Source organism: Haliotis rufescens, unplaced genomic scaffold, assembly GCF_023055435.1.
Source record: "Haliotis rufescens isolate VD_foot unplaced genomic scaffold, xgHalRufe1.0.p SCAF_11, whole genome shotgun sequence".
Classification (NCBI taxonomy): domain Eukaryota; kingdom Metazoa; phylum Mollusca; class Gastropoda; order Lepetellida; family Haliotidae; genus Haliotis; species Haliotis rufescens.
In genome coordinates, this window is record NW_025963791.1 from 18,055,128 (window position 1) to 18,078,286 (window position 23,159).

At 38.7% G+C, this 23,159-nt stretch overlaps 2 long non-coding RNA genes across 3 annotated transcripts; both read right to left on the bottom strand.

The window, feature by feature from the left end:
* Positions 1–9,557: 9,557 nt before the first annotated feature.
* Positions 9,558–12,046, bottom strand: LOC124151985. Of its 2 annotated transcripts, XR_007220003.1 has the most exons (4): positions 11,990–12,046; positions 10,749–11,005; positions 9,700–10,497; positions 9,558–9,658 (listed from the first exon to the last, which is right to left on the bottom strand). It is a non-coding gene; the product is annotated as an uncharacterized LOC124151985 (long non-coding RNA). The 2 variants fall into 2 exon arrangements; XR_006863438.2 differs by having other exon boundaries at positions 9,558–10,497.
* A 3,954-nt stretch (positions 12,047–16,000) lies between these two features.
* Positions 16,001–18,954, bottom strand: LOC124151984. The gene is made up of 3 exons (XR_006863437.2): positions 18,811–18,954; positions 16,609–16,873; positions 16,001–16,267 (listed from the first exon to the last, which is right to left on the bottom strand). It is a non-coding gene; the product is annotated as an uncharacterized LOC124151984 (long non-coding RNA).
* Positions 18,955–23,159: the final 4,205 nt, after the last annotated feature.

The following is a 23,159-nucleotide window of genomic DNA, read 5'->3' on the forward strand; positions in this document are numbered from 1 at the left end:
TGTGTGTATGTGTGTGTCGGGGGGGGGGGGGGGGGGGGGGGGGGTCAATTGGTGCCCACGGGAATGCCTACATCTTGCCTGAATGTCTCACCCAACTCTTACATAGATGTTACCAATGAGGAAGTCCAGCATTTCAGTGTTATCTCAGTAAACTTTCATTTTTGACATATTGCCCTGAACCCATGAAGATATTGTCACCACTTCTGAAACAAAAGCCCCATGGTGTTTGTCATGTGGGATAGTGGCTTACCAAGGTGAAAACTCAACTGTTGTGATAGAAACAAGCAAGAGTATTCGTACACATATATGGTAAATTGTAACAATCAAAATCACTTATTCTGAACATCATATTTTATAATGGTTGATAGAACTGCTATATTTTGAGTAACTATTATCTGGTAATTCTGAAAGATGATTTCGATTTGTTTGTGTGGTTAATTTTAGGAAACCACATTAGTTATGATTTTAGAATGCGCACAATCCTTTCTTGATAAAATTACGATGAATGTATGTTATTGCATACTGTCCGAAGATACGCTCATGTAGGTAAATGTGTTTACCCCAGAGGGTGTGAACCAACCATTCGCAATATATACCTTGTGATACAAATTTTATCATGTGGATTTTCATATTTTAATTTTACCTAACTTAATGAGGGGCATTTACTTTGCAAGAACGATGAAGTCAAGGTTTTCTCTATCGTAGATAGACCCATGTATAAAGTTATTAGTTCTCCTTTCGCAAAGATGTTTCTTGAAGATATATAATTGTTATGATAGATTTGATAGTATTACATTATTAAATCTTTGAATGGCTTTTAGTAATGATACACATAAGAGTGAGGATTTATAGATGTCAACTTCTTTATGAGGTGAATGAATGCTAGGTTGCAGGGAGCATATAGATGTACAAGTAAAAGACACCAAAAGTGAGAATACATCATGGTTGGAAATGTAACAAACTTTTCACTTTTGTTGTATTTTACTTGTACATATATGCTCTTTTCTAAAGAAGTTGACACCCATAAATCCTCTCTCTTATTATATTACTGTGTATAATTATGCTTTGACGACATAATCGGTGTATCACATGGGATGGCCATGCAATGTGATTTTGTTGAGTGATTTAAAATCAGGGATGAGTCTTGGGTAAACCCTTATCCACCAGAGACTATACAACAGTCAAAGCAGTTAAAACATCTATTTAACGCCTCTTCCTCCGAAGAAGGCAAACTCTGTTCCATCAGTAGACAAGGTGTGGGCTTCTGTTTTCTTGGTTCCTCAAGGAGCCGTTCTGTTAAGAGTATCAAGGCCATACATGTGCTGTTCCAACAGGACAATACACCTGAGCACAAGTGTGTTGTAGCCATGGCTGCAATACATGACTGTTGACTTCTCCGCATTTACCAGATTCGTCAACGCCCCTCCAACCTTATGATGCTGGGGACCATCCCTGGGCACCTTAACAGGATATTAACTAAATGTGAAGCAACAGGTTATCAGTGTTTCGTTTTGCGACAGTTCGATCAAAGTGTATGCAGATACTGAATTGCGTTTATTTTTGTAAATAATTGTGAAAAATTAAAGGAACAGAATTAACAGGGTAATATAAATCTTACATTATGTACAATGTATCAAATATGGATAGAGTCTTGTGTTTGTAAACCACTCGTGAAATGAATCATCATATCGCAATTGTGTGTGTGGGCGTATGTTGCCCTGTTTATCCCGTCACAAAAACATCGATCTGCTCGGCGTTCATATCGACCTCGAAAGTTGCGTATCCTGACAAGTATATTTATACAGTATCGATTAAATTTAGAACATCTTTCAAAAGAGCTACTTGACATAAACCGCGTTGATTGTGTTCTTTATAAATTCAACATAACAAATTAACAATAAAAACGGCCATCTGATATGCTTGTGTTCTCGTCATAAGTCTAAATATTAATTGACATATTGATGTTGGAGTAGTAGACAAATACTCAAAACTTTAATCATGAAATATGATAAACTATATTTTGTTTCAAAATATGAACTTATTCAAGTTTACACATCACCTATACATTATACGGTAACGTATGGATACGCAATGCCAATAACAAATACATAGAAGAGACTAGTCAAGAGTTGCGTGTTCTATATTTCTATGCCTTTGACGTAGCTTGTCTTTGGGACCGTTTTGCCTTGTGTGGGCGTGGTCCCGTTTGCTACTTCACAGTGACCAAGATAGTGGGGGAATTAACCTGGTAGAGATGATTACTCGGCTATCACCTTAAAACAGAGAGAAGGCTGCTGAGTCCCTTTAAGTCTTTATTCGTGGCAGAGTCAAATTTCATATATAGAGACATATTTAAACAATATTACATTACAAGATAGATGCAGTCAATGACTTTTCACATTAAATATATAATTGAACATCATACATGAATTGATAGCGACTGGTCTGAACGTTTCTTAACAGGATTGTCCTGACAAATAAGGTACAAAAATCGAATTGTGAATAGTAACCGACTGGGAGGTATTTCATGTTATTCTAGCTACGACATTTCATACAGGAACTGTTAACATTTACATTTCCGGCATTCTAGCGTTACTCGTGTATTTACATACAAATGTATTTAACATACTGTATAATTTCAATGCCGTAAATGTTTAACCAAATGATAGACGTAGCATGACCAAATTGGCATAAGACGGTATTTACGTGAGATTACCCGCGGGTATTTACCAAAATGTACCCTTTCCCATGCTATGTAATGTACGGCTTTATCCATCACTTGGCATATCAACAGTTAATGTACAAGTGAACTAATCTACAATATCTATATTAACACACACATACAATTAACATTCAAGTTGCTTTGCGGTATAATGAATGACATATAACTTATTCAGATCTTAAATATTACAAACCGTGGTCAATATATAGTTGCTTGCACAGGATATCATATAAGTTAAAGGTAAGGAGAATTTAACAAGAAAATAATGCTATCTTACTTTTTAAAACAGAGAGAAGGCTGCTGAGTCCCTTTAAGTCTTTATTCGTGGCAGAGTGAAGTATCTGCCTATATATAGTGTGTGAGTGAGTGAGTATGGTTTTACGCAGCTTTTAGCAATATTCCAGCAATATCACGGCGGGGGACACCAGAAATGGGCTTCACACATTGTACCCATGTCGGGAATCGAACCCGGGTCTTCGGCGTGACGAGCGAACGCTTTAACCACTGGGCTACCCGACCACCCCGCCTATATATAGGGACTCAGGCCTTCTGTAGAATGCGTTAGTTACCTAACAGTGAAACTATGATCTAAATCTGCCACATGCGTGGTGTATGAATTACAATTATTCGACAGTTACGAAGTGCACTGACCGCGTAATATCCTTTATATTCCACCAGATACTAAAATGATGGTGCGACCGGCCATACAGCATGTTACAGCCTGGCTGAGTCACTGGTTTGTGACGGTCAGTTACGTGCACGGCAACTGACTAACATTATCTACAGAAATGTATTTAGGTTTAGCTAGTTGTAAGATAAAATATTGAGAAAAATACAAAACGTATTATTGAAATATGGGTTAATTATAGTGATTTTAGAACTATGACACCTTTGTCGAACTGGTGTGAGGATTTCAGGCAACAATACCACAAAGAAAGTTGTAACTGCTCTCTTGACGCCATGGCATCCCAGCTGCAGGAACAGAGTAGATCCCGCACATTATCATGTTAATGCAAACATATCTGGCGAAATTGTACATGAAAAATATGCATGGTCTCCGTTCAGTTTCTGGAGCAAACATGTGTCCATCACTGAAACTGCTACAGTCGTTGTACATCGGTCCTCTTCAAAGTGTCTGGAACATAAGAAATCTTTGGAAAATCAACTTTGAACAGAGGCGACTAAGGGATCATTTGGCCAGGCCCGCTGACTTGGTTGATGCACGTCATCGTATCCCAATTGCATAAATCGATGCTCATGATGTCAACCACTGGATTATCTGGGTCAGGCTCGATTATTTACAGACCGCCGTCATATAGCTGGAATATTGATGAATGCGGCGTTAAAAACAAACAAACACACAATACATACACAGATCCTGCCTACCGTTAAACTTCATGGTCCTCTTATCTGGTTCAGGCAAGGCGCCGGAGAACAATCACGACCTTCTTAAGTTTGTCGATCATATTCCGTATAATACCAGTGGTTACATCTTTAACCACACCAAAGGCGTCAACCAGCTCCTCCTTGAACAGAGCAACTGCCCCGACGACGGAGGTGGCGATTATAATGACAGCCATTACAATAGCTGTCAGGCGCCATGAAAGGGGGTCTGTCACGACGGAAGTTGTTAGATTAATCATCTGCAAAAGAAAACAGTATCAATGTTACCTCGCCCATCCTTTTTCGAATGTCTACACGCCTGACTGGGCACGTGTGGTTTAAAAGGTTAACACTGTCATTGCTGCGGACATGATGTTTTCACTTGTTAATATTGTAGACGAGACTATGCTTTTTGCTCATTGGAATGAAAAAATATATAAGTCTTCCGTGAAACACAAGCTGGCCGTACGGGAGCAGTTCAAAAATTCGATGTCGGATAAGAAATACTTAATTCCTTTTTTGAGACATTATCGAACGTTTGAACTGGTCCCTATGTTCGACTAAGTTAAAACGGTTGTCAGACTTTGGGGCTCAGTGCGTTCCTTCGTAACACAATGACCAGACTCGATCTTTTCCAGGCTGCCGTGATACAGCATTGCGTGGATCGATGCTCATGATATCAGTCACTGGATTGGCTGGTCCAGACTCGATTATTTACAGACCGCCGTCATATAGCTGAATTATTGCTGAGTGTGGCGTAAAACAACAAACCAACCAACCAACCAGCATGTCATCGTATCCCAATTGCGTGGATCGATGCTCATGGTGTCAATCACTGGATTGTCTGGTCCAGACTCGATTATTTACAGACCGCCGTCATATAGCTGGAATATTACTGAGTCCGGCGTTAAACAACAAACATTAACATCAAACATCAGTATAATAATAGTATTGCATTGTCTGCCCTGAGCGACAAGAAACGCATTACATTCCGTGCGTCTAAACAACTATATCACTGTTCTAAGATTATTTCGATATCATATTAATTTATAGTTCTTCCATTGTCCTGATTCAACACCCTGTTATACAGACAAATAGCTGTTAAGGAACAATCATGTTTCATTCAATTCATGTTCAATTCAATCAGTCTGTTTGTAGATATCCAACTTGCAAGTATGCCTTTGAGTACGTGTGCAGGTAATCGTGGATTAAAGGTAATTTGAAAGAGATGGCTTACCTTTGATCATCAGGAGAACAGGTACTGAAAAAACAACACCACCAAAACAGATCCCGAGATTTCAAAGCAGCTAGTAGCTTAGCAGAGTCGTGTTCGGTGGGGTTGGCGATCGCGGGAGCGTACAGCGTGGAAAATGTGTACAGCGAGGAAAACGTGTACAGCGAGGAAAACGTGTCCTTCCTGAACGGAAGGCGAGAACTCGCTCAGCCACTCAGCTACGACGCAATACAATCGATGTGTACCCGTTTCATCGATCGTGTTTACTGACACACGCCGTGCAATAGGCGTGTGTCATTCTGTAATCTGTCGCCCTTACAAATACGTTTACGTAATATTCCTAGCGAAACAATCCGATATTTGATTAAAATTGTCGCTTTGCTGAGATGCCGCGTTTTGGCTAATTTTGTCACTTGTCATTTCTTATTGTAAGGGAGAGAACACGACTCCGTAGCCTCTAGGACTACATAATTTACATCATGTATTCGAAGTGAAATGAAATTGGACATATATGACCCTACACAAAACGCAGATGCTGTGCCAGAGTTGCATATGTCCTTCTGAAACATCATATTAAAAAAATCATTTTTTACTCCAAGCCCATATCAATTGCAACATCGCAAAAAATAGTAAATTTGCCACACAGCTGTTGTCAATAAAAATGCACATGAAGTTAGTCAAATTCCTCTTGTTTACGCTTTCGCTCAAAAGTGCCGCCGTTGAAATATTTTTTTCAGTTTGAACAAATTACAACGTCTGATTGAAAATTCCCTTTCGAAAGGAATGTTTGAAATCTTCAAAAATATACTGGTAAACGTTTGAGAAGGATCATCTCTACGCATCTATGTATTAATATGCTTAAGAAACCCACTTAATGCCCAGTTTATCGATGATGAATGGGGTATATTTTTTCTTCACTGTATTTGTGCAAGGCATAGTTTTTCACATCAAGTGACAAAGCGTATACAACAAACTATTCAAACAGTAATACATACCTACTGACATCTGTAAAAAACAGCCTTTGTGAAACATTGCCACTTCTCATATTGAATTGTATACTTGGCCTACCTTTAGAATACAGTGTCTACATTTTTTAAACGATCTTAGCTACGCTTAATCTTAACAACTTTCGTTCAAGGATAAGATATCTTAAGTTTAAGATAAGATACATTTTCGAAACTATCTTAATATGTCGCAGATCATACAAGGTTAAGATACCTATCGTAACTCTGACAGAGAACTCATTTGTGTTAGAGATTGAAAAAGCGGGGTGTTTCCTAGTGACGTCACGGGGATTTCCTAGCCGCTGACAGTAACAACAACATAGAGAAGTGACACGGAATTCATGATCACATTGTAGGTTCACATTGTTTGACATGCAACTATTTGAGGGACATTCCGTACAATCCTACATATGTCCTACATGTAGACGTTTTGTTCTTATGATAAAAGATGCCATGACTACCCGACCACATAGCATTCGTGTGCCATGCAAAGGCATTTTTCAAACCCAATAAATGTTATAATTAATACGTGTAGTGTTACCACACTATAGCTATAAGAATTGAAATAATGTGCAAAAAGATACTTCACCATTTTCCCTTCAAATGGTCCTCTCGCGGACATGGAGCTTTAAGTAAACACATCGCGTACAAAGTCCCACACCGAAACATTGCACCGATCCTAATTGCAATAAAGAAGTTGTTCATCCATACAAATTATCCTTACTTAGTACTCCAACTTCTAAATGCCTCTCAAAGAAGAAAATAACGTTGTAGTTTTAACTTATTAATGGGCAAAATGGCGTCACGCAAATTTGAAAAAAATCGCTGGCTAACTTCCAGGTAAATATTTCATTTTTACCATGATAATCGGGTTAACCAATAAGCTTTCATATGATGATTTTGTTTTTTACATAAATTTAGATTTGCAACCTGACGAGACACACTAAGGGCCCATTGCGCAATGTAAACAAAATAGCGACCGAAGACATTTGTAACGAAACGCATATTCGATACGTTTGCCGAGCTATTATTTCCTCAAAATCAAGTTAATGGTTTACAATATTTACATAGTTAGGGACATGATTGAACTTTTATGGAGTGAATTTTGAAAATTGTGGGTTTTACAATTGTTACATTATGTCGTTTTTAGACGAAGGAATGCTGTTTTCACAAAGAGTTAATTTTAGGCTATTTTTATTTGGCAGCCTGATGTTAACGTCGTGTTCAAGATTATTACATTTACGTATTACTCGCCCTTCAGTAGAGCCGTTTCGTGACAGATATAGGGTCAATTGTGCACGTTGTGATAAAAGCATGAAACTTGGCATAGTTGTGGGTAATGACATTCCAAATATTTTCAGATGTGGGGCAACGCAAAACATCCAATGTGGCAAAGATGTTTCTTGAAGATATATAATTGTTATGATAGATTTGATAGTATTACATTATTAAATCTTTGAATGGCTTTTAGTAATGATACACATATGAGTGAGGATTTATAGATGTCAACTTCTTTATGAGGTGAATGAATGCTAGGTTGCAGGGAGCAAATAGATGTACATGTAAAAGACACCAAAGGTGAAAATACATCATGGTTGGAAATGTAACAAACTTTTCACTTTTGTTGTATTTTACGTGTACATATAATGCTCTTTTCTAAAGAAGTTGACACCCATAAATCCTCTCTCTTATTATATTACTGTGTATAATTACGCTTTCACGACATAATCGGTGTATGACATGGGATGGCCAGGCAATGTGATTTTGTTGAGTGATTTAAAATCAGGGATGAGTCTTGGGTAAACCCTTATCCACCAGAGACTATACAACAGTCAAAGCAGTTAAAACATCTACATAACGCCTCTTCCTCCGAAGAAGGCAAACTCTGTTCCATCAGTAGACAAGGTGTGGGCTTCTGTTTTCTTGGTTCCTCAAGGAACCGTTCTGTTAAGAGTATCAAGGCCATACATGTGCTGTTCCAACAGGACAATACACCTGAGCACAAGTGTGTTGTAGCCATGGCTGCAATACATGACTGTTGACTTCTCCGCATTTACCAGATTCGTCAACGCCCCTCCACCCTTATGATGCTGGGGACCATCCCTGGGCACCTTAACAGGATATTAACTAAATGTGAAGCAACAGGTTATCAGTGTTTCGTTTTGCGACAGTTCGATCAAAGTGTATGCAGATACTGAATTGCGTTTATTTTCGTAAATAATTGTGAAAAATTAAAGGAACAGAATTAACAGGGTAATATAAATCTTACATTATGTACAATGTATCAAATATGGATAGAGTCTTGTGTTTGTAAACCACTCGTGAAATGAATCATCATATCGCAATTGTGTGTGTGGGCGTATGTTGCCCTGTTTATCCCGTCACAAAAACATCGATCTGCTCGGCGTTCATATCGACCTCGAAAGTAGCGTATCCTGACAAGTATATTTATACAGTATCGATTAAATTTAGAACATCTTTCAAAAGAGCTACTTGACATAAACCGCGTTGATTGTGTTCTTTATAAACTCAACATAACAAATTAACAATAAAAACGGCCATCTGATATGCTTGTGTTCTCGTCATAAGTCTAAATATTAATTGACATATTGATGTTGGAGTAGTAGACAAATACTCAAAACTTTAATCATGAAATATGATAACCTATATTTTGTTTCAAAATATGAACGTATTCAAGTTTACACATCACCTATACATTATACGGTAACGTATGGATACGCAATGCCAATAACAAATACATAGAAGAGACTAGTCAAGAGTTTCGTGTTCTATATTTCTATGCCTTTGACGTAGCTTGTCTTTGGGACCGTGGTCCCGTTTGCTACTTCACAGTGACCAAGATAGTGGGGGAATTAACCTGGTAGAGCTGATTATTCGGCTATCACCTTAAAACAGAGAGAAGGCTTCTGAGTCCCTTTAAGTCTTTATTCGTGGCAGAGTCAAATTTCATATATAGAGACATATTTAAACAATATTACATTACAAGATAGATGCCGTCAATGACTTTTCACATTAAATATATAATTGACAATCATACATGAATTGATAGCGACTGGTCTGAACGTTTCTTAACAGGATTGTTCTGACAAATAAGGTACAAAAATCGAAAAAAGCGACTGGGAGGTATTTTTACATTTACGGCATTCTAGCGTTACTCATGTATTTACATACAAATTTCAATTTCAATGCCGTAAATGTTTATTATAACCAATTGATAGACGTAGCATGACCAAATTCGCATGAGACGGTATTTACGTGAGATTACCCGCGGGTATTTACCACAATGTACCCTTTCTCATGCTATGTAATGTACGGCTTTGTCTATCACTTGGCACATCAACAGTTAATGTACAAGTGAACTAATCTACAATATCTATATAAACACACACATACAATTGACATCCAAGTTGCTTTGCGGTATAATGAATGACATATAACTTATTCTTAAATAATACAAACCATGGTCAATATATAGTTGCTTGCACAGGATATCATATAAGTTAAAGGCAAGGAGAATTTAACAAGAAAATAATGCTATCTTACTTTTTAAAACAGAGAGAAGGCTGCTGAGTCCCTTTAAGTCTTTATTCGTGGCAGAGTGAAGTATCTGCCTATATATAGTGAGTGAGTGAGTATGGTTTTACGCAGCTTTTAGCAATATTCCAGCAATATCACGGCGGGGGACACCAGAAATGGGCTTCACACATTGTACCCATGTCGGGAATCGAACCCGGGTCTTCGGCGTGACGAGCGAACGCTTTAACCACTGGGCTACCCGACCGCCCCGCCTATATATAGGGACTCAGGCCTTCTGTAGAATGCGTTTGTTACCTAACAGTGAAAATATTGAAATATGGGTTAATTATAGTGATTTTAGAACTATGACACCTTTGTCGAACTGGTGTGAGGATTCAGGCAACAATACCACAAAGAAAGTTGTAACTGCTCTCTTGACGCCATGGCATCCCAGCTGCAGGAACAGAGTAGATCCCGCACATTATCATGTTAATGCAAACATGTCTGGCGAAATTGTACATGAACAATATGCATGGTCTCCGTTCAGTTTCTGGAGCAAACATGTGTCCATCACTGAAACTGCTACAGTCGTTGTACATCGGTCCTCTTCAAAGTGTCTGGAACATAAGAAATCTTTGGAAAATCAACTTTGAACAGAGGCGACTAAGGGATCATTTGGCCAGGCCCGCTGACTTGGTTGATGCACGTCATCGTATCTCAATTGCCTAAATCGATGCTCATGATGTCAATCACTGGATTATCTGGCTCAGGCTCGATTATTTACATACCGCCGTCTTATAGCTGGAATACTGATGAGTGCGACGTTAAAAACAAACAAACAAACAATACATACACAGATCCTACTTACCGTTAAACTTCATGGTCCTCTTATCTGGTTCAGACCAGGCGCCGGAGAACAATCACGACCTTCTTAAGTTTGTTGATCATATTCCGTATAATACCAGTGGTTACATCTCTAACCACACCAGAGGCGTCAACCAGCTCCTGCTTGAACAGAGCAACTGCTCCGGCGACGGAGGTGGCGATTATAATGACAGCCATTACAATAGCTGTCAGGCGCCAGGAAAGGGGGTCTGTCACGAGGGAAGGTGTCAGATTAACCATCTGCAAAAGAAAACAGTATCAATGTTACCTCGCCCATCCTTTTTCGAATGTCTACACGCCTGACTGGGCACGTGTGGTTTAAAAGGTTAACATTGTCATTGCTGCGGACATGTTTTCACTTGTTAATATTGTAGACGAGACTATGCTTTTTGCTCATTGGAATGAAATAATATATAAGTCTTCCGTGAAACACAAGCTGGCCGGCCGTATGGGAGCAGTTTAAAAATTCGATGTCGGATAAGAAATACTTAATTCCTTTTTTGAGACATTATCGAACGTTTGAACTGGTCCCTATGTTCGACTAAGTTAAAACGGTTATCAGGCTTCGGGGCTCAGTGCGTTCCTTCGTAACACAATGACCAGACTCGATCTTTTCCAGGCTGCCGTGATACAGCATTGCGTGGATCGATGCTCATGATATCAATCACTGGATTGGCTGGTCCAGACTCGATTATTTACAGACCGCCGTCATATAGCTGAATTATTGCTGAGTGTGGCGTAAAACAACAAACCAACTAACCAACCAGCATGTCATCGTATCCCAATTGCGTGGATCGATGTTCATGGTGTCAATCACTGGATTGTCTGGTCCAGACTCGATTATTTACAGACCGCCGTCATATAGCTGGAATATTACTGAGTCCGGCGTTAAACAACAAACATCAACATCAAACATCAGTATAATAATAGTATTGCATTGTCTGCCCTGAGCGACAAGAAACGCATTACATTCCGTGCGTCGAAACAACTATATCACTGTTCTAAGATTATTTCGATATCATATTAATTTATAGTTCTTCCATTGTCCTGATTCAACACCCTGTTATACAGACAAATAGCTGGTAAGGAACAATCATGTTTCATTCAATTCATGTTCAATTCAATCAGTCTGTTTGTAGATATCCAACCTGCAAGTACATGTATGCCTTTGTGTACGTGTGCAGGTAATCGTGGATTAAAGGTAATTTGAAAGAGATTGCTTACCTTTGATCATCAGAAGAACACCTACTGAAAACACAACACCACCAAAACAGATCCCGAGATTTTAAAGTAGTAACTTAGCAGAGTCGTGTTCAGTGGGGTTGGCGATCGCGCGAGCGCACAGTACAGCGAGGAAAATGTGTCCTTCCTGAAAGGAAGGCGAGTACTCGCTCAGCGCCTCATGATCAGCTACGACGCAATACAATCGATGTGTACCCGTTTCATCGATCGTGTTTACTGACACACGCCGTGCAATACGCGTGTGTCATTCTGTAATCTGTCGCCCTTACAAATACGTTTACGTATTATTCCTAGCGAAACAATCCGATATTTGATTAAAATTGTCGCTTTGCTGAGATGCCGCGTTTTGGCTAATTTTGTCACTTGTCATTTCTTATTGTTAGGGAGAGAACACGACTCCGTAGCCTCTAGGACTACATAATTTACGTCATGTATTCGAAGTGAAATGAAATTGGACATATATGACCCTACACAAAACGCAGATGCTGTGCCAGAGTTGCATATGTCCTTCTGAAACATCATATTAAAAAAATCATTTTTTACTCCAAGCCCATATCAATTGCAACATCGCAAAAAATAGTAAATTTCCCACACAGCTGCTGTCAATAAAAATGCACATGAAGTTAGTCAAATTCCTCTTGTTTACGCTTTCGCTCAAAAGTGCCGCCGTTGAAATATTTTTTCAGTTTGAACAAATTACACCGACTGATTGAAAATTCCCATTCGAAAGGAATGTTTGAAATCTTCAAAAATATACTGGTAAAACGTTTGAGAAAGATCATCTCTACGCATATTTGTATTAATAAGCTTAAGAAACCCACTAATTGCCCAGTTTATCGATGATGAATGGGGAATATTTTTTCTTCACTGTATTTGCGCAAGGCATCGTTTTTCACATCAAGTGACAAAGCGTATACAACAAACTATTCAAAAAGTAATACATACCTACTGACATCTGTAAAAAACAGCCTTTGTGAAACATTGCCACTTCTCATATTGAATTGTATACTTGGCCTAGCTTTAGAATACAGTGTCTAGATTTATGAAACGATCTTAGCTACGCTTAATCTAAACAACTTTCGTTCAAAGATAAGATATCTTAAGTTTAAGATAAGATACATTTTCGAAACTATCTTAATATGTCGCAGATCGTACAAGGTTACGATGCCTATCGTAACTCTGACAGAGAACTCATTTGTGTTAGAGATTGAAAAAGCGGGGTGTTTCCTAGTGACGTCACGGGGATTTCCTAGCCGCTGACAGTAACAACAACATAGAGAAGTGACACGGAATTCATGATCACATTGTAAGTTCACATTGTTTGACATGCAACTATTTGAGGGACATTCCGTACAATCCTACATATGACCTACATGTAGACGTTTTGTTCTTATGATGAAAGATGCCATGACTACCCGACCACATAGCATTCGTGTGCCATGCAAAGGCATTTTTCAAACCAAATAAATGTTATAATTAATACGTGTAGTGTTACCACACTATAGCTATAAGAATTGAAATAATGTGCAAAAAGATACTTCACCATTTTCCCTTCAAATGGTCCTCTCGCGGACATGGAGCTTTATGTAAACACATCGCGTACAAAGTCCCACACCGAAACATTGCACCGATCCTAATTGCAATAAAGAAGTTGTTCATCCATACATATTATCCTTACTTAGTACTCCAACTTCTAAATGCCTCTCAAAGAAGAAAATAATGTTGTAGTTTTAACTTATTTAGGGGCAAAATTTGAAAAAAAATCGCTGGCTAACTTCCAGGTAGATATTTCATTTTTACCATGATAATCGGGGTAACGAATAAGCTTTCATATGATGATTTTGGATTTTACTTAAATTTAGATTTGCAACCTGACGAGACGCACTAAGGGCCCATTGCGCAATGTAAACAAAATAGCGACCGAAGACATTTGTAAAGAATCGCATATTCGATACGTTTGCCGAACTATTATATATATTACAATATTTACATAGTTAGGGACATGATTGAACTTTCATGGAGTGAATTTTGAAAATTGTGGGTTTTACAATTGTTACATTATGTCGTTTTTAGACGAAGGAATGCAGTTTTCACAAAGAGTTAATTTTAGGCTATTTTTATTTGGCAGCCTGATGTTAACGTCGTGTTCAAGTTTATTACATTTACGTATTACTCGCCCTTTAGTAGAGCCGTTTCGTGACAGATATAGGGTCAATTGTGCACGTTGTGATAAAAGCATGAATCTTGGCATAGTTGTGGGTAATGACATTCCAAATATTTTCAGATGTTGGGCAACGCAAAACATCCAATGTGGCAGCCATGGAGGAATGAAATTCTAGTTATCTCATGTGACCCACAACCTAAATATATCAAGAAAAAAGAACATTTTGGAACATATTTATCCAACACTACATCCTTAAGGTAAATAATGTTATCACAAAAGACTATTTATGTTGATTTAGGTTTATCTAAAGTGTGAAAAGAATATATCAAAATATGCATTTCTTACTTTTTCGGCACTTCTTTAAGACATACTTCATGAAGGCGAAGTAACTATACGAATATTGTATACTCATATGGTGAATCCAAAAACAACAACAGAATATTTAAAGAAAGAAAAAATGGTTTTGATTGGCCCGAGACAATTAAATGTGATCACAGTTGCCACCACATTTGTAAAGTGGTGCACCAGTTAAATGTGGCATAACTCAGTCATACCTTGCTCAGCACCCACACTCAGATTTACAACTGCATCTCAGAAGCTCTTGGCATGACTAAGAAGCTTGTGGATGTGTAGTCCACAAAGGCTCATAGCAATGTGCTACTGATATTACCCATCCTCTTTTAGTTGGTGTGGAAAGGTATGTTTCGGCTTCCAGACTTCGTCGCCAACAGTGACCAGCATGAAATGCTGCTCTTTTGACATGTTGGTACAAAGCAGCTATATGTAGAGGAACAGAATCAATTTATCTATCTATCTATCTTAGTGAATAAGTCTTTGCGTGCCTCATCAACTCTTGTACACTACTGGCCCAATCATCCACTAAGACCACATAAGGCTGAATGACTATCATCATGTTCATCACATTCCGTTTGGATGGTACATCATCAATAAGATGGGAAGCCAGTGTTGCTTCATCATTCACGTTAGATTCCCACAGTGAAAGATGACTGGTCACAGCCAGTGAAGCTGGAAGTAAATAGGCTTTCTCTAGTCCATGGAATCCGGCAACGACATGATCATGAACAGCCAACTATCTTAATTGTTTGCCAGTCCAAAAGCTATCCAGATGTGAGACACGTCTATTCTGTCAAACAATGCAATGGTCGGGACAATGACCTCAGTATCAACTGTTCGAATCAAAATCCTATCATGACCCTGTCTAGCAGCATTAGACATGTGCAAAAAGTGTCTTGTGTCAGCTTCTCAATCTGGACATGGATGCAGATTATTGACAAATTCTGACCCTTTGTTGCATGATCCTGTTTACTGTAAGTGCGTATAACGTTTTTTATTCCCACATGCTTAAGAAATAACCTCTGCAGCCCAGAACTTAAACAGTTCTGTCTTGTTGTCGACAATTCTCAGAAGTGCCACCCATGTGTGAAGAATTTTGCTGTTTGGTTGAACGCAAAGCTGCAACTGTAAAACAGTCACTAACTCTTTAATAGTTTTGATCTACTTATGCACTTTATCTCACATCCGCATCGTAAGATGACTCACAAGCTGCAACTGTAATCACTGTCAATAACTCTGAACTTATATCATATTTCTACTGATGTATTTCGGTATGCCTCTTTTATATATGAGTACTCCCGGGACTATCTGAAATTCAGATTTGGCATTTCCGGCCCATAACCGACTAGACTGGTTTTTCGACCCGGTGACAGCCAGCACCATACCCGTACTTCTGGGTCTCACCAAAATGTCTAAGACATGCGTCCCTTCTGGCTTTCTTTCCTTCCACAATAAAATACTGTTCAAAGTTTCAAGAGAAAACTCGACTAGAATTATTCTGTTCATTAAAAAAACTACAGGTTTAATTCAATAAGTCACAAACAGATTTGACACACAAGAAAATTGTCTGATAACATAATGGCTGAGGATTTGTCATCTGTTTCCGCATCCCGACCACGTCACGTGATGGATAACTTTTACGCTCATATCGAAAATCTGATACACTTTCAAGCCGGAAGAAACAAATTAATTGTACAAGCTCGTTACTGAGTCGTCGGATACCGGAGTGTCCCTCAAAGTAACTGAAACACATAGGAATAATCTTAGCGTGAATGTCTATAGCATAACGTTAAACTGTAAATATATTGTCCTAAATTTAGACTATTAAAATACTGCTCGTGATAATCCAACATTTGATGGTTGTTTAATCGCTGCAACCGTGTTACCTTACAATATCTTAAAACATTATAATTACAATATATTGTTTTGTTTACGGCATGAAATCACAACATTTAAACAACATTGAAATCAGATACATACATGTACAAATGAATCGGCGTAATATATAGCACATTATCACTTTCATCAAATTATTAAAAATCAAGTTAAGCAAATAATTTATACAGTGTAAACGTGAACCCACCAGTTGACTGTTCAGTTATCATCTCCCGACTCCTGAATGGGATACCTCAAAGTCTCGTCAAGTATCGCCGGCATGGGGCCAGAACGGAGGTGACTCCGTGTATCCCGTATGGATTGTCTGTAGGCAACCAGAGTCGCCGCAGAGCTAGCAATGCAGACAGCGTAGGCTAGAACTAAGACTGCCATCTCCCTGTGCTGGGTGTAAGCCGGCGATATTACCACAGGTACCCGGTCAAGATTTGCCGAAATAGCAGATGCAAGAAAACCTGAAATAAATTATTCAAATTGTTGCATAAATGTTTGTCCCACTAGAGTCGTAACAGCGTACGACGTCCATTTTGAATGGAACATCTGTGTTTGAAGACATTCAGCATTCAGCGGGGCCAGAGGCAGAGAAAAACTTATAAATATGTATTTAAAAAATACACAGTGAAACCCTGTTAATCCGGACGGTGCAGTCCCCAGTTGTTCGGATGTATATTTACCAGGCTATGCTTGTTTTCTTTTTACGTCATTGTAACACGTCAAGTATAGGTTCTTTCACAAAATAAGGCCGACTGTGTTAATTGGTTAAGCGATATAACGGACAAAAGCGACAGTCACGACAATCCAGGGTCAATGCTATTTATCGGACTACATTGTAACACACGAGGGCCATTGCCTCTGAAACGTGTGTACATCGCTCACCAACCATACTGCAAATAAAGTTAAGTTATATAATTTTATTCTAAAAAAACACATTTTCGTACAAGAGGATATTTTATAGACAATTTACAACTATGTACACACTTACACGTGAATGTTTCTTGATATGTTTTGGTCTTGTAACACATAACATACGTTTATCTTCACATAAGCTAGGCCAAGTAAACATTTAAACAGATAGTGTTTGTTTGTTGTTAACGCGGCAATATTCCAGCTATATGTCGGCGGTCTGTAAATAATCGAGTCTTGACCGGACAATCCAGTGATTGACATCATGAGCATCGATCCACGTAATTGGGATACGATGACATGAATCAACCAAGTCAGCGAGCCTGACCACCCGAACCCGTTAGTCGCCTCTTACAAGCATAGTCACCTTTTACGGCAAGCATGGGTTGCTGAAGATCTGTTATACCCCGGATCGCCACGGGTCAGATAGATCTTTGACTTGTCTTTAGGTAGAAGGGGGCACGGGTGGCCCAGTCGTCTAAGGCGCCGCGATTCGCTGTGCAGAGTTGCGTCCCTTGGGCACGCCAGAAACCTATGATTGTGGGTTCGAATCCCATGAAATGCATGGGTCTAAACAGATGGTGACATTCATCAGTAGATGGAGAGTCGCGCAGACGGCATGTTCTGTCCCCACGGGGTAGACCAAGCCATCTGCTGGTCTTTTTCGGTCAAATGTGATCAAAGATTCTGTATTGAATTAAAGCCATTGACGTATTTTGGGGAAGTAAGGCCGTTTTGAAAGGCAAATAACTTCCCTAAATAGGATGTTTAACAAGGATGTTTAAAAGCATATATGCACACGTTCAAGTTCAAAACGGATATATGCTATATATATATGTCGATATTGTGTCATGGTTAAATATAAAACGTTAAATCAGCCTCGACTGTTAGCCGAAACGCAAATAATGTGTTCGCAAACGTCACGTACATGTTGCCCTGAGTGATCAACGCGCTAGTACAGCGAATAACCTGCACTATATATTTGGTCAGAATATGTCAATATCGATGTTTTTACTTTAATACAAAATCTCTGTTCACAATTTACACTTACTGTACAAAAGTTAGGTTGTTTGATGACAGTCACTGTAGAAACAGTGAGAGGCGAAAACAAATCTTATGTTTCCAAGTTATCTACCCATACGAACGTCATTTGACTGAGACACAAGTCTTTTGTATTACGAATTGTTCAAAAGGAGTTCTAGAGGAGAGAGGTAGTAACACCTTGTAATGCTGAACTTTCGGGTTGAAAGAAGGTATGATGGGGCTTCAACATAGTCCATTGTTATTAGTTTGACATAACACATACTGTATCAAAGCCCGATCAGTAGCGATATTTTCCTTTTTCGGATTTTGACGCAAACCAGAAAAAGGATGGGTTGGGTCACGAGGAAATATGGGACTACATGTTTATCTTTCTGGTTTCTTCAAGAAAATGAATAGTACTGTTGAACATTAGTGGCAGGATACAGACCTGTGGCGTCCATCTCACCTGTCTCCTGGGGTGGTTCTTCTCCTGATTCCTCTATAGACAGTTTTACTGAAGCCTCAGAGGATGGACGCTGGTGCACCTTACGGACTCTCTGTGTAGCCATGGCAGTGTCACTGCAGGCCCCCTGTCGTCGACTGGAAATTGCTAACGGTTGCCGGAAACGCTGTCGTCGATGAAGGAAGGAAGGAATGAAAGGAAGTAATTGCGTTCGAATGATCATACACCAGGTTTAAAATATATATGTGTGGGTTGAGCTCTGTATAAGAACACACCCCTTTCTCCATCTGATATAAGAATAATTATCAAGACAAAGTAAACCAAAAAGTGTAAATCTTTGAATTATTGTGTTGGGAAGTAGGGAGGCTGGCTAGTATTGTTTTAGAGAAAAGCCTGTCAAGGGGGTATTTGAAAAAACGTTCATTCAACATAACTGATTTTCTATAAAATGATGTATTTGAACCGAAAGAGAATAAATTGGTACGTTTGATCAAGCGCTGACACTATTCTGTTTCAAACAGTACCTACCCACTCACACACAAGAAGACATAAGTAAAGAGAAACATTAAAGAAATGTATTTGCATACAGAACATAATTTTTTTTCTCGAGAGTCACAACCGCCCAAGCCTTCCTCACATGCATCAACGTGTACCATTCACACTGGGCCTGTATAGTGAAACTACTTGTACATGAACGAGAATAAAACGTGCTCGTTTAAAGCCGTCAGCAAATCATCTACAGTTACGTTCGTGTCTTTGCGTTTGTAAGGTGATTGGATGTATCGAACTATCATCTAATACCGTTTGTAAAATCATAATTTTAGACCCAATTTGCATCGTAATCGGCAGTCTTCGGTTAATGTTGCGTAAATATAAATAGAGGATTAACCACTGTATCCGGTTGTTACCGAAAAATCTACACACTCGTGATTAATCTGTCACGATTAGAACGAGGCTTTGCAGAGTTCTAATTGTGGCAGATTAATCACGAGTGTGTAGATTTTTCGGTAACAACCGAACACAGTGGTTAATCCTTTTTCTCCCATAACAATACGCCATAAAAAGTCGAGCTCTTAGTTGAAGATTTGCCGTGTTTAGTAACCACTCGGGATTCCCCACAGCCTCGTTTTCGAATATGCTTAGTAAGACAACTGCACCATAAACAGGACAACAGGATCTAGCGAAGACAACCCACACGAGTTTTCCCGTGACAGGCAAGCCACTTGGCAGCATTCATGTTATGTTTTTTTGTTAACTATTAAAAGCTAATAGGAGTAACGTTTTGAGAATTAGTAATGTGATTTGATATTTGTTAATGGTTTTGGATTACTCGGACCATAACTTTATTTGCATAGTCTCGCCGTGACCATCATTCTCAATGCGCAACACTAAATAGGCCCACCTTTTTAGTGTATGTAAATACGTTATTCGTTTATTTTTCCACTAGAAACAAATGTTATAAACACAGTTAAGAGGAAATTAAATAATGTCTTATATATTGTGAAATATTGTTAACGAAAAACAAGGGCCCAAGGAACTGTCAGGAACTGTCAGCAGGATCAGGCAAGATTCTGTAAATACCAACTCAGGCAACTGAACAGCTGATTACTGCGAGTTTTTGTTTTGTTCCTGAGCATGGTGAGCACATGTGTTTTTATTATATATAAAAATATTCAGTGGACAATTTTTCTTTTGTTACTAAATGAGTTATCTAATTTCCCCATATCAGTGAATGACAAGAGACAATGTGAATTTGACAAGCACAATACTTTATTGTGTGTGAAACATAAATACATAGGATATATGTAAACAAAAAATTATCATTTCAATAGTTCTACAAATATTTGCATCTTAATACCCTTGTAATGTCACATTGTAATTTTACTGCAACAGTTACATCAAAACTTTAGTCTTTTGTTATTTTATCAGATTAGAAGTTAACTAAAGACTTACTGATAATAGGTAATTTAAAATTAACATTTTCTTCTTTTTATCTTCATGAAAACAAGACATAATAATAAATATGTATTTTAGTGACGTGTTCACATATGATTTTTTTGTAAAAAATATTAAAATTAAAATTAGACATTGCTAATGTAAAGAAATGAGGTTCATGGTAAAATGTTATAAGAGGACCTCTTGTTGGTCATTTCTTCATCACCAATAAATTTGAGTTTTTCTTTACTTACCATGTTCTGAAAAGTAACACATTAGAATAATTTAAGGTCTCTGATTAAAATAACGACACAGCTGTCCACTCCCAGACAGCCAATAATTTAATGTGAAAAAATAAACCACTGTAAACCTTGTAATGGGAGAATAATAAATAAAAATACATTTCTTATTTTGTCATATGTCCAGTTTATCATCCCAAGAAATGCTAAATAAACTGACGTCCAAAAGAAACTTTACCAACTGAAAATATAAATTTCAGACAAAGTATAATTTTTTTTCTAAAACACATAACCTAAATACAACAATAGTGTATGCAGAGAATGTTAATCGTCTGTTACATGTTTGCGAGATAACAAGCGAAAACGTGAAAAACACGTGCACAACGGACAACTGCAAATGCACGTGCGGGTAAGGGTATAAAACGATTGCAACGGCAAGTCAGACATCCACAGTGATAAAAATACACAAAAGAAATTCCACGACTCACAGTCGAACAACGTGAACGTGGTACAGATGGGAGCCACCCACGCCCATATTGCACGAACCTTCGGTTGCTCCCGTGTTGCCGTTACCAACTTGATGCAACGTTACAGACAGGCAGGGCGGACCGCTGACAGGCCAAGAACAGGCAGACCCAGGGTGACCACGCCCCATGTTGACCGGTACTTGTGTACTGTGACGTCATAAGCGACAAATGCCTTAGGTCACAGGGTTAGTCGACAGACAGTTGCCAGGGGACTCAGGGCTCATGGAATCAGGGCTTTTAGACGATACAGAGGACAGCTATTGACAGCGCAACATCGTCGTCTGCGATTGAGATGGGCCCGGACTGTACGACGTTGGCAACGACGTGACTGGCAGAAAGTTGTCTTCACTGACGAAAGTCGATTCTGTATGTTTAGGGCTGATGGAAGACAACGTGTGTACCGCCGAAGGGGTGAACGAACGGCGGCGAATTGCGTGCAGGAGGTCGTACCATGTGGTGGAGGGAGTGTCATGGTGTGGGGAGAGATCTGTGGGCAGGAGAGGACACCGCTGGTCATCGTTGACGGAGACTTGACAGCTCAGCGTTACATGGATAACATTCTTCGTCCAGTTGTCCTACCATTTCTCCAACAGAAGCCACGTGGTGTCATATATCAGCATGACAACGCTAGAGCCCATACAGCCAGAATTGTCACTAACTTCCTCGCAGCCAACAACGTCAACGACCTGCCGGGCCTGCACGTTCACCCGACATGTCCCCCATAGAACACCTCTGGGACTTAATGGATCGTCGTATTCGACAACGACCACACTCTCCAGCCAACCGGCAAGAACTGATCTTGGCCCTCCAAGAAGAATGGCGTCAAATCCCACGTGACCTCATCAGACGACTGACTTTTTCTGTGCGTCGAAGAGTTTTTGCGTGTATTGAGGCATTTGGTGGTCACACACGCTACTAATGACTTGTTATTGAACGTGAGCGATTGCTTATGTACTCTGCCTATTGTCCATGATTCTGAAAGCTCGAGTTTTGTACCACACCCAACTTTGGGGGGCTCTGACGTCATTCTCGGTCGCGGTATGATTGTCATTTTCAGTGTTGATTATGTTGATATATTGATCTTCACAATACACTTTACTTCATGCATGTATGTTTTGTTGTTTTTGAGCAAGAGTGATTTCAAACTCTGGTAAAGTTTCATTTGGACGTCAGTTTATATATCATTAAAATTAAGCTACATGTAGCTGTGCATATTGGGGCTCTTTATCTGCTATGATAATATAACAATTGCATTATTAAAGAGGTGGGTTTTTCAGTAAACATGGTAAATAATAAATCTTTGGTTTGAAGAATATACTTGAGACAAACATAATTCTACATGTCTTAATACTCTGTATTGTCTGTTAATTCTGAAAATAATTAACTGTGATATTGAGTTTCTACTTAAAACTAATAATGTGAAATTAATTTTGAGATCATTTCATCCTTTCTAAAATACAAAATATATTTTAAGATGCATAAATGTACATCATTGTTGCAGTAAAATAACAATGTAACATTACAAGGGTATGAAGATGCAAATATTTGTAGAACTATTGAAATGATAATTTATTGTTTACATATCTCCTATGTATTTATGTTTCACACACAATAAATTATTGTGCTTGTCAAATTCACATTGTTTCTTGTC